The sequence below is a fragment of the Camponotus vicinus genome, unplaced genomic scaffold, assembly GCF_025532165.1.
Source record: "Camponotus vicinus isolate PSW18456_S1 unplaced genomic scaffold, iyCamVici1.0 SCAF_6, whole genome shotgun sequence".
Taxonomy (NCBI): Eukaryota; Metazoa; Arthropoda; class Insecta; order Hymenoptera; family Formicidae; genus Camponotus; species Camponotus vicinus.
Genome location: NW_028141978.1, coordinates 9,502,766 through 9,518,517, shown reverse-complemented (window position 1 = coordinate 9,518,517; position 15,752 = coordinate 9,502,766). Strand labels below are relative to the sequence as shown.

The 15,752-nt window shown below is 38.0% G+C and overlaps 1 protein-coding gene across 2 annotated transcripts in view; it reads left to right on the top strand.

Annotated features, from left to right (window-relative positions):
• Positions 1 to 15,752, top strand: part of LOC145972727 (uncharacterized) — a 238,513-nt gene that overhangs the window by 73,439 nt on the left and 149,322 nt on the right. For both annotated transcript variants that reach the window (XM_083101588.1, XM_083101587.1), the window contains exon 5: positions 13,220 to 13,316. The gene's annotated coding sequence lies outside the window, so the exon portion shown is untranslated. The remainder of the gene's footprint in view (positions 1 to 13,219; positions 13,317 to 15,752) is intronic.

Below are 15,752 nucleotides of genomic sequence, written 5' to 3'. Positions count from 1 at the left end.
AAACCCGACGATATCGAACGCCCGCGCCCGGCAGGCTCTTTTCTTAAAAACCCAGTCGCGAGTTTCGCTCTTTTATCGCCCGCCGAAATCTCCTGTCTGAAAAGAAATGACACGGCCTGGCGGAAGGAGTTAGAGCCGACGCGGCCTTTTCACCGTTCGGAATGACAAAGAAGCCGCAGCTATCCGTCACGGGGAAACTTCTTCACGTGACAAGAAAACGTCGCCTCTAAGCTGGTGCACGTCGTGACAGCTTTCTGACAAATCCAGCTTGCAATTCTGAAACAGATGATTTTCAAACCTTCAAAGATTCGAAAGTGATATCGATAGTTTTATATTTATGAAAAAATTTATATGGTATATACAATATAATAATTATATATAATAATAAATATATATATTCAATGTATTGGCGATCTAAATTATTCATCATCAATTAAATGTCAATATTTGACATTTTCTGTAAAATCTCTTGAGCATGATATCATTATTAGATGTCGCATCACAGTATTGTTGAGGCATTCATTATTAGGAGGAAAATCGAATGAAGAGAGAGACGAATGAAAAGCAAGAGAGGCAAGAGACAATGAAGGCCGCATATGATTATGTCGGTTCTCCTATTGAAAGGGTTGACCCAAATATACAGTGGTGAGAGACCAAGTTACATGTACGACGCATTGATATATCGGTTCTGGTCGGCTCTTCGAGAGGAATGAAGAAGCCGCGGGAAATCTAGGGCTCTCGTGTTCTTGTATCGCCGAGGCGCGTGGTAGGCTAACAAAAAGCCATTGTTACCTGTCGACTAAGTTTTCCCTCTTCTTTTCCACTCTCTTAGATGATATACGCGGCCTTTTTCTTTCGACAAACATTGTGACGTGAATGCCGGCCTTTGATAAAGCTCTGACTGATCAATCTGACATCGATAAATCATCCATCTGATAATTGTCACGTGTAAAAAGGAAGATAAAAATTCTTCGCATTTTTTCACATTAATCGTGTAAGATCGTTTTGTTTTGCATAAATTTTTTGCATACCATTTTTCCGAAATACATAGCTTTTCTGTATCAAGAGGTGCCAGTTGTTAAATATCATCGCTTTAACTGTTAAACTGTCGAATCCCTTATATCGCTAGTGTATTGCAATTGCCGGAAGGCGCAAGAAGTAAATCACATCTTACAAATCGGTCCTGCGTATATGTGAGTATTATCGAGTAGAAGTAACGGCGAGATGCCATCTACGATATGTAAACGCAGGTGTGTCGACGAGCGTGCACACTTATTCGCATAACGTAGCGATACATCGCAATAGTACATATTGCATGTACTGCAAGCCGGTATTATGGGCTTGTGTACTTCCTGCGGTACCCGACGTCCCGTGTGAATACGTGAAAGTCTAATGCCGGCATACTGGCGAGGCATTGTGTGTGCGCGGATGCATACAGTGCACACAGGCAGAAACGCAGGTAACCCGGTATACTTGTGCCGGTGAAGATGCACAGTCAACTACTGTCGTGCGGCTCGCTCCTTACAACGACGAGTAAAGCACTTTAGAAATGTGTTTATGGTGACAAATATGTAACGATATTTTGCACCACGACTTATAAAAAAAATGCGGTATCAAGTATGAAATCGTGCACACAAAATAATAGTGGAATAACGCATTAAAATTTTGCTTTATTATTGTCGAAACTTGGATTTTCGAAAAATGCAAAGAACGTGTTTCGAAGGAATATAAAATTTGCTTTTTGTGCTTTATTAATTTGGAGATTTTTTTTTATCCACACTTTGTATGTTTTGAGTGAAGGCGTTCTTTCTTGAGTGGAACGATATGCTGAGCTTCAATGTAGATTGATGTGCTGCGCATGCACTTTGCGAAGCTGTACATATTTCGGTGATTTTATTTTTCACCAGGATTGCGTTCAAGATTTGCAAACTTTTATACAAAATGCAAATTTATGCATATTATTTGTCTAGAGTGCAGCCGCTTTGCATTTTGTTTGCCTGTCAAAATTTAAGATGACTTTCCTTTTCCGGGTGACGGTATTGCATAATATTTTTCGCCTTTTCATAGCGTGTTATGAAACTTGGATATTTTTCTTTCAATTTTCGTAAATCATTCTCTCACGAATAATCAATCTTTAAGGTGTAATTGAAAAAAGAAAACGCGAGAACGGAAGACACAGAAAAGAACAAAAAGCGATTATTGTAGATATGTAATTTTACTTATCATAATCCTCGCCTATATACAAGCTCAACTGTTGTATCAATGAAAACGCGATAAGATAATAAATATAATAAATATAATAAATATTATTGAAAAATGTCTCAATACGTTAAAAATAAATTATCATAAATTTTCATTACATATCGCAACCGTATCTGTTTACCGTTTAATTATTCATTGAATATTTAATAACTAATATTTATAAAATTTTATTTTAATTCGAATGGTAATGAAATAATCATCACGAAGAATCTTCTCTTTATAACCTGGAATGTGTTTTCTGGGAAACATAAGCAGAAGGGAAATATCGACCTTCCGTTTCACATACGATCAGTGATTCTCGCTATCTCCTCCGGTGCTCATCTCGAATTTAACCTATCAAGATTCCGCGCAAGATAGTGACAACGCCCTGACGGCATCTCATCTTTCTCTCTCCCTCTCTCTCTTTCTCTCTTCTCTCTTTCTCTCTCTCTCTCTTTCGACGGAATGTCTGATATCGATTATATCACGCGCATTATATCGTGTATATAAAACCGCAGAGCCGCGGGAGAGGAGCGTCAAGGGGCTTCGACTCCCGCGGTGCCACGGGAGACTTCGTGACGAGGAGCTATTCCTGGAGTATTTTAGGGTTACAAGTTCGTTAGATTGCGGAGATAGGCCTCCACGGGCTTATTTATGGATCGAATTCGCGAGATTTCCGGGAAAACTCGTTTCCTCCACCCTCTTCCCTCATGTTCGTAGTCACGGTGTGCCGCCCCGTCGATTATGATACGACCGTTCGATCGAGCGCGGGAACGTGATATTACTGACTAACGAATCCAGACTTTAGAAATCGGATTTAGCTGCTGCCGGTGGATCGCATTAAATATATAAATCACGAGCGCGTCTCGCGGATATATCCCACTCGATGAGTGACCGCGTAGGGAAAACTCGCGAAGACCCTATGTCGAATCAACCGTGCTAGTTCTTCTTGCGAAGTTCTAAATGCGTTTCGCGCATCTAAACAATTGTATTTAAACAATTTAAGTAACTAGGCGCGACCCAGATGTGTCATTTCTGTCTCATCGCCGCGTGACCTGCGCTCGTTTGAAATGCGCTTATGCTAAATCGGGCGCGCGGCGCACATAAGTAATACTTAAATGTCGTAAAATGGAAGAGACAGGGACCCGAATTTCGTAATCGGATCGCGCCGATGAATGACAAGACGTTCGGCGACAGCAACGGCTGAGACGTAGCGTCAGGACGCGGTTCTTGGTTCAGGTAGCGTGGCAAACGCCGCCGTCGCCGCCTCACCGCGAGAGATCTCGTCTCTCGCCGGTTATGACACGAAGCTCTTGTAGGGTGTATCGTATCAAGCAGCAAACCAATCAAGTTGCCACAATGGGATCGACATAGCAGGCGGCTGTTGCCTCCGATACCGCTGTAGAATTTTCCTTGAGGCTGCTCCGGAAACGGTCCTCCTTTACTCGGAGCAGTGCTACATCAAGAGGATAGTATACGTTCCACCGAACCATGTCGGGAGATTTTCGCTAACAATAAACGTCCTCTCTCTCTCTCTCTCTCTCTCTCTTTTCCTCCCTCCCTCTTCCTCTCCGTCTTTTTCTCTTTCTCTATCTATCTATGTATCTATCTATCTATCCATCTCTCTCTCCCTCTCGCTGGTAACAACAACGATGAAGCGTAACGCTACACGTAAATCGTCTTCATCGCTCGGAAGGATGGAGAAGCAAATGGAGGCATCGATTTGCCATTTGTCTCGCTCTCGTCGAGCGACATCATCTCCTTTCATCCGCTTTCCGTCTTACGTTCCTCCGCGCTATTTACCTTGGAATTTGACGCGCGGAATTTGCGTCGCCATGAGCTAAAGTCCGCTTCTCTGGCGGACGGTTCTAGAAGATAGTATAGCGGCACAAAGGTGCTACGATCTTGAGAAAACGTTCGGATTTCTGACACCTGACGGCTCGAGACGTCAAAGATATCATCATCTTTTGCAAACAATACGATTGTATCAGCTGACCAAAATTATGTCCAATTTTTATCCATTGCTACGAAAACGATTGTGCAAACTGAAAGATAAATCTTGTTTAATTTGCGAAAAGATCTGATGAAACGTTCGCCGAACAAGAACCTAGAAGCTAACGTGTTACCGTGAAGTAATTTCTGAACGAAATAATTTGAGTATTAAGCTCACGACGCGAGTTTACGGCGTTGTTAAAGCATACGCGAAGATTATCAACAGTTTGAAAGAATCGCGATGATCGTCACGGAACGTCCGAGCCTGGATTTACTGTATTTAACGGTAGGCACGCAGCGCGGATCGGACAGAAAAGTCGAGGGACTCTCGTTATCGTGGTCGTTATACCAAGATAATATCGTCTCGTTGTAGTACGAAGCATAGCCGCGACATTCGCCAAGTGAGCCTGCATGCAACGCCGACTACGTAGTTACACAATGGTGACCTAGCTGTAAACCCGCTAACGAGGACGTACTTCGACACCTGACGGTAGTTTACTTTGTCAGTGTACTCTTGGACTATATAAGCGAGGAATAACGAGGGATAACTGTTATTAGATGTAGTTACTCCATCTATCGTGTTAACGGTAACGCCTCGCGCCCGGCTTATACGTAGGAGTAACGCAAATTCGAAATACACATAGTACGTTCCAGTTGTGCCCGAATGATTATGCTTTTGGATTGACGTTTGTTATACAAGATGTTTACTCGCTGTCGTATTTCGTATACAGAACGTTGGTCCTTTTCAAAAATTGAAATAACATTTGTCGTGATGAAAATTTAATTCATGCTCCTGTGTATTTCTGAAAATTCAATATTAAATATAATTTAGAGGTAATAATTTTTTTTGAGAAATAAGAAATTTGTTAAAATGTGTCGACGTAAAAAAATGAAATAATAAGACTTTGTATTTTCTCTCTATTACTTGCACATCTCTCTTGGATTTAATTTATTAAAAATAATTGATACCAAACCAACTTTTTGTAACTTATTGCCGGTGCTCATGTTTCTCTCATTTGCGCGTATTTGAATTTTCCTTTGTTCGAATAAATATCTCGTTTGTTTGAGTAATTTGAGAGAGGGATGCGTTCATGCGCCATGAACTAAACGCGCTATGCATAAGTATTCACGTCGATAAAGCGACTCGCATGCGCTGCGTGTTTTGAGAGCGTTGTCGCTCTACAATCGCGGTTAATTACTACCATATTCATGCACACGATACACGTTTCTTAGTCGCGAGGGTAGGCTGCACGGGGTGCCTACTAATCCGGCACGCAGATGGAACCGTGATTCGTTAGTTGTTCCGAACACGTACATTGAATTAACACTGAGCTTAATTAAATCGCCAACATAAACAATCATCGCTGCATTTTGAGTGCAACGCCATGCGCAACGCTCCCAGGTTTTAGAAATAGCACAAAAATCCCCAAGCTCTCTCTTCCTCTTCTTGCACATGCTATTATTACATTGCACAGAATACACCGAGTGCTGCTTTCATTTTTTAGGTGAATCTGGGACTGGTTGGTTATTTCGCAGCAAATATAGGAAACTCGCCATTTTTATTAAAATAAATTAAGCATCAATATATTAAATAAGAAATATAAGATTTTCCGCGTATCTATTTAAACGCGTCTATTTAAACTGTCAAAGACTGTTTCATAATTTCAAGTTTGATAATTTTTTTTATGAATGGAATGCAACTTGATGAATGTCACAGTGACTTTAAAATAATTTAACTTGAAAGTATAGTCAGGAGAAATATAATAATGCGAGACTGCTCCGAGCTCATATAATGAGGATCTGTATGATTTTTTCGAGATACGAACTCGAGAAAGAGCGAAGAGAGAGAGAGGGTGGGGTTTCCCCCATGGTTTTTTTCTAACGGGAAATGTTATGGCTCTGACATTTCCAATACGTCCGAGCCGCCGGTATGGCGAGCACAAGTAATGACATTTGACCGTGAAATATAATACTCGTATAGAGAGAAACCGGATCGACGGTAGTTCCCTTTCAGCGGTCATAAATCCGGGCGAGTGCTTTCGCGAAGTGAATACTTTTCTCTTGTGACGGGAGCGTCATCCTCACCAACGCGACGCGATGTATCACAATTTGATACACACGATACGGGTTTGGCGAAAAGCCGTAATCGTAAACAGCAATATCAGGCATCAAAGAATCACGATCACTAGCTTTGCTCATCGTTTCGCGTTAAACATGTACATCACAATTGGCCGCTATCGTCTAAGTATCATTAAGTGCTTCTCCTCTTAATTAACACTTTAATTAATTCTCGAAGTTGCCGGCGGGTGCAACTGATGTTTACGCTTGTAAATATCGATCAGTTGGACGACAGTCGGTCGCTAGCTCGTCGATTTCTATTGGAAATCACGATTAATTGATTGCAATTAATTTGATTGAATTGTCGTACAAGAATTTCTACGGAGGGGGCTCGTATCGTTACGGGAAAAATTCCAACACGTCGTTGCTTCCCGTAAGTTTTTTCTCACTTACCGTTTCGCGAGTCGTCCATTATTGTCATTTGTCATGTCTAAAAAGATTATACCTATAATGTATTTTGAGATAAGAGCGGCGACCTATTTTCTCTTATACATGTTTCATAAAATATAGTTCTATGTGTGTAGAGCTTACATTTACTTTTGAGTATAATCTAAGGTGCAAAATGTGCCCCAGGTGCGCTGTACACGGTGCATGTGCACTTATTCGAGATATGCTATCAGTAATACGGTGCAATCTCCATGGTGCTATACATTTCTTGCGACATTTTCCGCAATTGTTCCGAATTCACATGGATTGTTTGCCTTTCGATTGTTAACGTATAATATCTCGAGTAATCTGTGTATCTTTTTATCTTACTATCGCAAAAAATACATAATTGCTAAAGTAGAATATTAGCGATACTCATTTATACTTAACAATTCGTATTCGTTTCTAATGTAATTACTTAATGTTTTTTAAAGAGGACTAGTCAAATTTTATTATTTCTCTTTATTTGTTGTATATAAAATAAAATATAAAATGAATGTAATAAAATAAATAAATAGATATAAAACAAAAATATAATTGAGAATGTGGCTGGAAAGGGTTATTTTATACGATTGTTATACTTTTACAGTTTTACATGGAATAAAGGCGCTTGTTCGAGATTACAAACGATTTTGATATCACGTCGCTAACGTGATATCTGCTGGATTTGATCTTGGATGATATATATGGCTTCTCGTACGACATAGAATATGACGTATAAATTGGTCATCACGTAACCATACGAAGTACGACGGCCGAGTTGCACAGTCGATACTGTATCTATGACATAACAATTTTAGAATCGGCACTAGTGCTGACTACCAAAACAATGACAAGAGTTATTTCCTGTCTGACAGGTGTCGGTAAAACGTCGATCGCGTTTTGTTTTTCTCTTTCTCTCTCTTTTTTTTAATATCGTTCGCTACAAGAGCAGGCAATTGGACGGACACGGTATGTAACATGGCAGATCGAGAACCGAATATGTCTGCAGGGATAGGATGCCGGGCGTTATTTTGCGTATCAAAATTTTTCAGATGTAACGAAAGAATTATGATGTAAAAAATTAATGGTGTAAATTCTTCTTGCATGAAAAAGAAACTAAATATATAAATATGTGTCCTGGTAAAAATTAATATTTTTGTAACAAAAAAAAATAAAAATTATGTTACAATAATTCTTGCACACATTAAAAGTTCCATGATGATCTGTAAATAAAGATCAGATCGGAAGGTACATTTATCAATTTAAAATACATTACGTCTCGCATTTTATCTAATCCGCAAAGTTCCCACAGTCATACCGTCACGTCAGTGATCATAAAAAACGTGAGGGCGTCGTAAATGCGTTCGCATGCAATATAGAAAATTTTATTTGCAGCAGGTATCAATTATTTCGTATATTTCTCCTCAGTGTGCAATTGACACGATTTAGATCGGTGTTTAGAAACGTCGTTTACAACTTAACAGCTTCCGACTAATTTCACCCTTTGGGCCACGGTATGAATGGAAACTCGTAAAACCGCTCATATCAGTTATTACAAAGGCTATAGCTAGTCATCAAGCTAATCCGGAAGAACGCAATTACAATTATATGTAAACGAAAGCAAAAAAGTATTTTTTCATTCTTTTTATCTTGCTTGCGCATCCGACGAAAGACAAAGAAAGTGTCGGTCGAAAATTAAAAAAGAGCTGACTAATTTATTCGCACTGTATTGAGTTCTTTGGCTTTCTTTGTCTCACATATTTTTACTTATTATCTACAATCTATGTAGATAATAAATCCGTCATCTCTATTCACACATTATGCGTGTCAATGGACCGTTTATGCGCGGACAAAATGTTTCATTTCATTTTCTTCCTTTTTTTTCTTTCTCTTGCTCCTCGACAGAAAGTGTCGCGTTGGCAATTATAACTCCCGGACTTCGTCTTAAGTCTCTATTTTCTAGACGAAGCTCGCGTTACCGTCATCCAGCGAATTTCTCTTCTCTTTCCACGGTATATAATACTTAGGTTACATTCGGTATTTTATTTCTTTTTCGCTGTCACTTCCGCGTAAAATAGAAAACGACCCATAAGAATCGAGATGAAACGAGAAGGAAAATAAAAGTTAGCCGCGCGAATGGAGAAACGTTCTTCTCTACAAGAGTATGTACCTCAAAACGGAAAAATTAATTACTTCTGTGACTGGTCTTCTACCACATTTTTCTACCTACATTTATTGTACAAATTGTTGAATAGAAAAATCACAATCTAAATAATATTTTCAAGTTTTTATCTTTGATTCTGTTTTAAAATGAAAGCTATTTTATCATATTTCTTTTTTTACGGATATTTTAATGAAATAAATCCAAATGCAATATAATATCTGCTCTCCTTTAATTTATTTATAAAAAAGACCGTGCATTCTTCGTATAATTTAATTGTTATTAAAATGCTAAATTTGCTGATAATAATGTCTTTTTTTTTATAGATTTCTAATATATTTTATTAGTGAATAATATTTTATATATATATGTTATAGATTTATATACATGATATATATTGAGAAATCTATTACTACACACACATATATATATATAAAATTTATAAATATATTTAAAATATATAATTTATAATTAAAATGTCACTGCAATACCTAGCAAAGCAGTCTGACATTTGTCCCATGGAAAATGGTGGTACCTAGGTTAACATTCGAAAGGTTAAAGTACGCTTTTCAACGTGTACATTTCTCTTCCTTTTTCTCTCTCTCTCTTTTCATCTTTTTCTCTTTAATTAAATATTACACGTTATTGCGCATCATTTAAATTCAATCGCACGTGGAAGATAAAGAGGAGCTCTTACAATTAAAATCAGTGCGATATACATTTTTATTTCGACGTGCAAATCGTTCCAAGTGCTGGTCGAATTTCTACCTGAATCCATCAAGCGTGGATAACTGCTTGTGCATCTGATGTTTCAAGCACTTCGTTAATCGAAATGTTTGATCTCTCGGGGGTACTTGTTTTTTTTTGTATGTTACGCGATCGTTTTCCCATAGTGCTCTCGACGGGAGTCTGCTGTTTTTTGCGCGCGTGAAACATATACTCTTGTATCGATGAATTCAATATGCCATCCGTTTTGTCAGACTGTTAACTTTCTACGGATACCCTTGACTTGGAACGACGTATCGAGTAACCTCCGCCCATTTTCAGTGTCTTCGCATTTGCCATTATTTTAAGCATTTTCATTAACGAAATCTCCCCGTTATTTTCGATAAATGTGGATGCTTGCTAATTAAGAATGCGACTTGATTAAAAAAGCAACGTAATATAACTCAAGTGATGGTTCGTTTTTTAAATCGAGCCTTGACATAAAAAAAATGTTTAAGCACGTTGCGTTACATCTTTTATGGATCGTCGATTTCGAGGGTGATGTATCGTAAACCGAAGTTACTTTATGACAGGGTGCATGTACTTTATATATGGCACTTTTTTTTAATCGCATATGTGTATACACACATGCACACAAGTTATGCCTATTTTATTACTATTTTATTACTTGGCAGAGTATTCAGGAGAAATAGAATTTCTAGATATGAATGTAACTTAAAGAAATATATGCTGTGTCATAAAAACTATCCTATCACATAGTAATATCGGATTTCGGGAACATCTGAAAAGGGCGATATTTTTTTATATCGATATCGGATACGAATTTATCGATTTTGAATCCGTTTTTTTTTTTACATACAATATTATTTCGAAGCTCGTGTACGAGCTCGTAAAGAATCGAATGCAAACATATCGTCAGCGTGCTGCGTTTTCGTTATTTTTCTCGTGTTATTTTTCTCGTTCGTTGAATTTAACGCAAATATTTTTTGTATCTATACGTACCGCAACCGGTGTGAGTTTTGTTCTTTAATTATTATTGGTTCAGACGCGTCGTTTCTGCTCGTGGCACAACAAGGATGAAATTACGAAATCTGTAGGATAAAAGTTTTTGCGACGCAAATTCACGTGTCGATTTTCTGTGGTTAACAGTGCCAGTTTCATCGATCTAGTACAATATCTATAGTTCTGTGTAATGAAAAATGTTATTATATTTTTGGTCTAATAATATTATCTAATAAAATTATTACAATTTGAAAAATTATTTTCCAATTATATAATTTTTTTCTAATATAATTTTTTTTAAACTTTTAATGATTTGGATACTTTCTTTAATAAAAGTAGAATAGAAAACAATTGTCAATTTGTGAATAAACCAATTAAATAAAATGTTGTTTGTATGAGACAAGCGTTGCTTGAATCTTTTTTAAATTAGAGCATTTTCAAAATTATTTGCACAAAAAAGCATTTTCGAGAGAGCAAGCACAGAATCGGACGTGATGCATGGATATATATATATATATATATATATATATATATATATATATATATTTATATTGACGTTCAAGATTTTCTTCAGGATGTATTAGTCGTAAACTGAAATTGTCGCGTCAAATATATTCTACTATTTATTCCTATCGCCGGTCTCTCAATTCCTTTTCGCCGATCCGCGGTTCGTCTTCCTCATAAATTCCGCGACAGCCGGGAAACTGAATGTTATTCGTATGAATATCGCGTCTGCGACGGACGCCGCTGCAAGGGATTCTCTCATAAAAGGAATACGCCGTCCCATCGGAACGAAGTAGTTCGCTCCAGAAAAATGCTCCTCCCTCAGTGCGTAAACATAAAAATTACGAAGTCAATGGAAGACAATCTCGTAAAAATTCGTCACAGCGCGTCGGAATTTTTCTCAGGGAAACACAAATTTCGTATATTGACATTTAGAAAAACAAGTTCTAGATTAATTTAATTCACTATATCCAGCAGGAGTGCTTGAATGTTTCACATTTTTTTACATAATTTTTAATTTTTTACATAATTTTTTTTCATAGTTTTTTACTTTAACTAACAATTAAAAGCTACCGTTATTTCTACAGTTTGTTTTCCTAAAATACGAGCACATTGTGTCAGATATAAGAGGGGACAGAACTATATTAAGTGTACAAAACTGCGATTTCGGGGATGCAGTGGTATTCACGAATATCCCGAGAATTTGCGGTGAAAAAGTATTGCTCGTAAATTTTGACCGAGCATTTCACCACTTATTCTCGAGGCGGTTTCGCACCTTCCTCCATTCAGAATTCCGCTCAACTTTCTTCGTTTTAGGACAAATAAGGGAACATCAATGAGTAAACTTTGCCGAACGTTTACGTGCGAGCACCATTTCTTTCTTTCAGGAATAATATCTCGATATTATCGCATAGCATAAAATCGTACATCTTTCGAAAGCGCAATTTTATGCGCTTTCGAAATCTTCAATTTTTTATTTCTTTTTTATCGAGTTGCGATAATATTATTAAAATTTTTTTTATTTTTGTTGATCTATTGTTAAATTCATTAACTATAGAAATATGTCGAATAGGTCATTTCTTTATTTGCGTATCTATAGATTAATGGAATAAACGCAATGAGAAGCGATCGATTTATCAACGAAATTGCAGACTTTCAGCGCGATGTCGTTTTGTAACGATAAAATAATTATACGAAGAATGCGCGGAATCAGAGGAGGAAGAGGAGACGATCACGCGGAATTCTCGTTTAAGACTTCCCTCAGGATTTGCGCATTCGCAAACTTCGGTCGCCGACTTGACGCTCGACTATTTATTCCCGCTGCTTTACGACTCGCTTCTTCCACTTCGTTATTCGCCCACCTTATCGGGCGTTTCTCCCCCCACGCAAAAGACTCGCACTCTGCAGAATGATTATTTATCCAAACGTTCCCTTCTTCGACAATTTTACACGGCTTTATAAACGCGAACGAGAGGAGTCGAATCCAGACGTTATCTTTATTTTTCTCGCTCTTTCTCTCTTTCTATCCCTCTTTCTGTACAAGTATCGATTTTAATTTCAGCAGAGTACACGCCGTCGCGACGTCGCGTAAGAATCTTGCGAGTATTCCTGTAAAGTTTGCGCGAACGAGATTGTCGATATTCGACGGACTCGTGAATAACGCTCGGCTCGTTCTTTTCTCGAAAATGCGTTTCGCTTCAATTTGTCAGAATTTAAAGTTGAAAGCCACGAGTTTTATTTTACTATTGTTCTCTATACGCGCGTGAAATTATCAGGATAACAGGATCGCGAGCGTGATTCAAATTTCTCCGGTATATTAACCGAATAATGATCATCGGATGTTTGGACTTTGAAACGATGAAGGTATAATGATTACTCGTTCGCGGTTATGCATCCAATTTGTGGTTTTGATATGCGTAGGCACATATATGTGTATTTGATATTTCATTTTGATGCGTGAATATTTAATCCTTTTAGAGAAGAATAATATGTTTCCATTAATTTTATTTCGCGTGAAATTTAATGCGACATTGTTCACTCTTCTAATCAATTTTTATTTTGTTGCAGGAATCGAGGAAGAAGATTGAGAGGCTGAGAGAAAGCATCATCGCCAGAATACGAAGTTGAGATAAATAGGATGATCAAATAACCGTTGGATAAAGACGTAAGTGACGATTATGCATGTTTGACTAGATATTCGCATGATATATTACGGGTACAAAGCTCGACGTGTAATTACATAACTCTGCATTAAATGTCATAAGCGTAATTACGTTTTCCGATAGCTATGCATGAAAATCGAACATAAATTGAAACATAGATATTTAATCGGTACGATCTATGCGTTTTCATCGCAGCCCACTAATTACGCTGGCACATTTTGAATTACATTTAATGGCACCAATTCCCCGTCGAATTTGTAATTTAGAATCAGTTACAAAGATAATACTTATTGGTTTAATAAAATATTTAAGTTATATATATACCGAGTTGATAGATTTAAATTAAGGAACTAACAGAATTTACGAAAAATTTACAAACTCACGCTCACACGATAGATGAAGAGAGATTTAAAAAATATGAGTTGCAGCATTTTTCTCTTCAAGTCAATTAATTCATACCGACAAGCTTTTTTAAGCTTGCGCATGTTTAACGAATAAAGTCATCGCGACATTCCGAAATTAAGATTTTGTTCTAAAAGAGTTTAAAAAATTCTCTCTAAAAAATTTCAGCGTAGTGCAGCGGCGTGAAGGAAAATCTTTGCGCGTTATGCGTGGAATACATTTGCAACACGTACGACACAAGGTGTGGTTTAAACTTGCAAGCGGACTCCGGATATATCGCGGACTAGAAAGTCGTAGAAAATCTTCGCCAGGCGGGACCGAACGTGATATTCGAAGTCACTCACGAATTCATAGGATATTTTTTCGCTCTCGCTCGATTCCTCATCTCACACGTTCCCTCTGTTTTCCACCTTCCACCTTTATATAACACTCTTCCCTTTCTTTATTTCCACCTTCTTTGTTGGCGCGACTTACTCGCGCTCACGTGCGCCGATTTGGTAATGTTTCCGAAGGATTTTCCAAGCATCTTCGTTTCTTATCCTCTATAAATTTCGCGGCAATCAGCTATAAACTCTCTCGGCTTCACTTTCTCCGAATATCGAGATGCGGCTGATTTTTTTCATCGAAATACGTGGCAAATCGGATTCTTCAGAATGGATTGTTCTTCATATTTTTCAATTTTATCTTGATTAATTGATATAATAACTTTCATCTTGATTAATTGATATAATAATTAAAGTGAATTTTTATTACATTATCAATATGCATTAATGACGTAGAAAGAAAAGATAAAAAGATAGAAAGAATCAATCGAGATAAAAGATATTAATCATAGATAGGTCGATGTATCGCGAATATATTCAGCTAGTGTTTCCTTGCTTTTCATCGTGGTGTTGCTTTCGCGTTGTTGTTCCGTAAATTTATTTCGTAAAATGCTCGACATTCGTGAAATCGCACTACGGAAATTGTAGAATGTGTAGAGTTTGTGGAACGGCAACTTATACCGGTACGGATTTATCGCGCGTATGTACTGCGAATAGCACGAGTCAACAATGTAGGAAGTCTTGTAGAAATAAGTTTGGGGAATAGATGGTCGTAAGCAATCGAAAGTATCCTATTCTCGATTTGGCTACGACTCCGCGGAATCTCTCGAGCGTGATAATAATGCCCGTATCCATCCGTACCTTAATGGTAGTTACATCTGAGGGGATAATCGTCTTGGCGACCCAGTTTACAAACGCATTTGTCGCCTCACAGGGACGTACAGAAAGAGACAGAGAGAGAGAGAGAGAGAGAGAGAAAGAAAGATGGAGCATGTATGAAGCGTTACACACGTGCTTGCAACTCAAGCGTAAGGCGTTTGCGCTTTTGAAGCAGTCTTAATAGCCACTCCGTCGCGGTGCTCTAACTTTCGAGCATTTTACTTGAAATTCTAAAGCGGAAGTTCTTCTACTTAATCCAAGTATAATAACACGAATTCTACGCTGACATAATCGAAACGCAAGAACTCTGCATACACGGTCTCATAAGATTGGCAAATAACAAGACGCTAATCGCGTCATCTGCATTCGCAATCTAAATAATCATAATTTCATGATTATTTTAATTTCACGGAATTAATTATAATAGTTTTGATATACAGCTGTAATAAATCATAACATGCATGTATTTCAAAATTTCTCCACTTTGTATTTTCCACCATTTTTGCGTAATTATTATTTATTTCGAAGCTCTCTCCCTCTCTCTCTCTCTCTCGTTCTCTGTCTCTCTTTCTCTTTCTCTTGCTTTCGAGAACGCTGCGATCAATAACTGCAAACGAGTACGAACGATATTACAGATAATGCGGACAAAACGAACAGGTGCTCGATTACGAGCTCTCGCATTTTTTGAATTACCAGATCACGAAAGCTCGCGCAGCGGTTAACGACGAGTTCGGTCCGTCGAATTCTCCTTCGTCGCGATGCGGAAAGGTACGCGGAAGCGGCATTACTGCAGCAGCTGCCGTTGTAGAACGACGACGACGACGACGACGACGA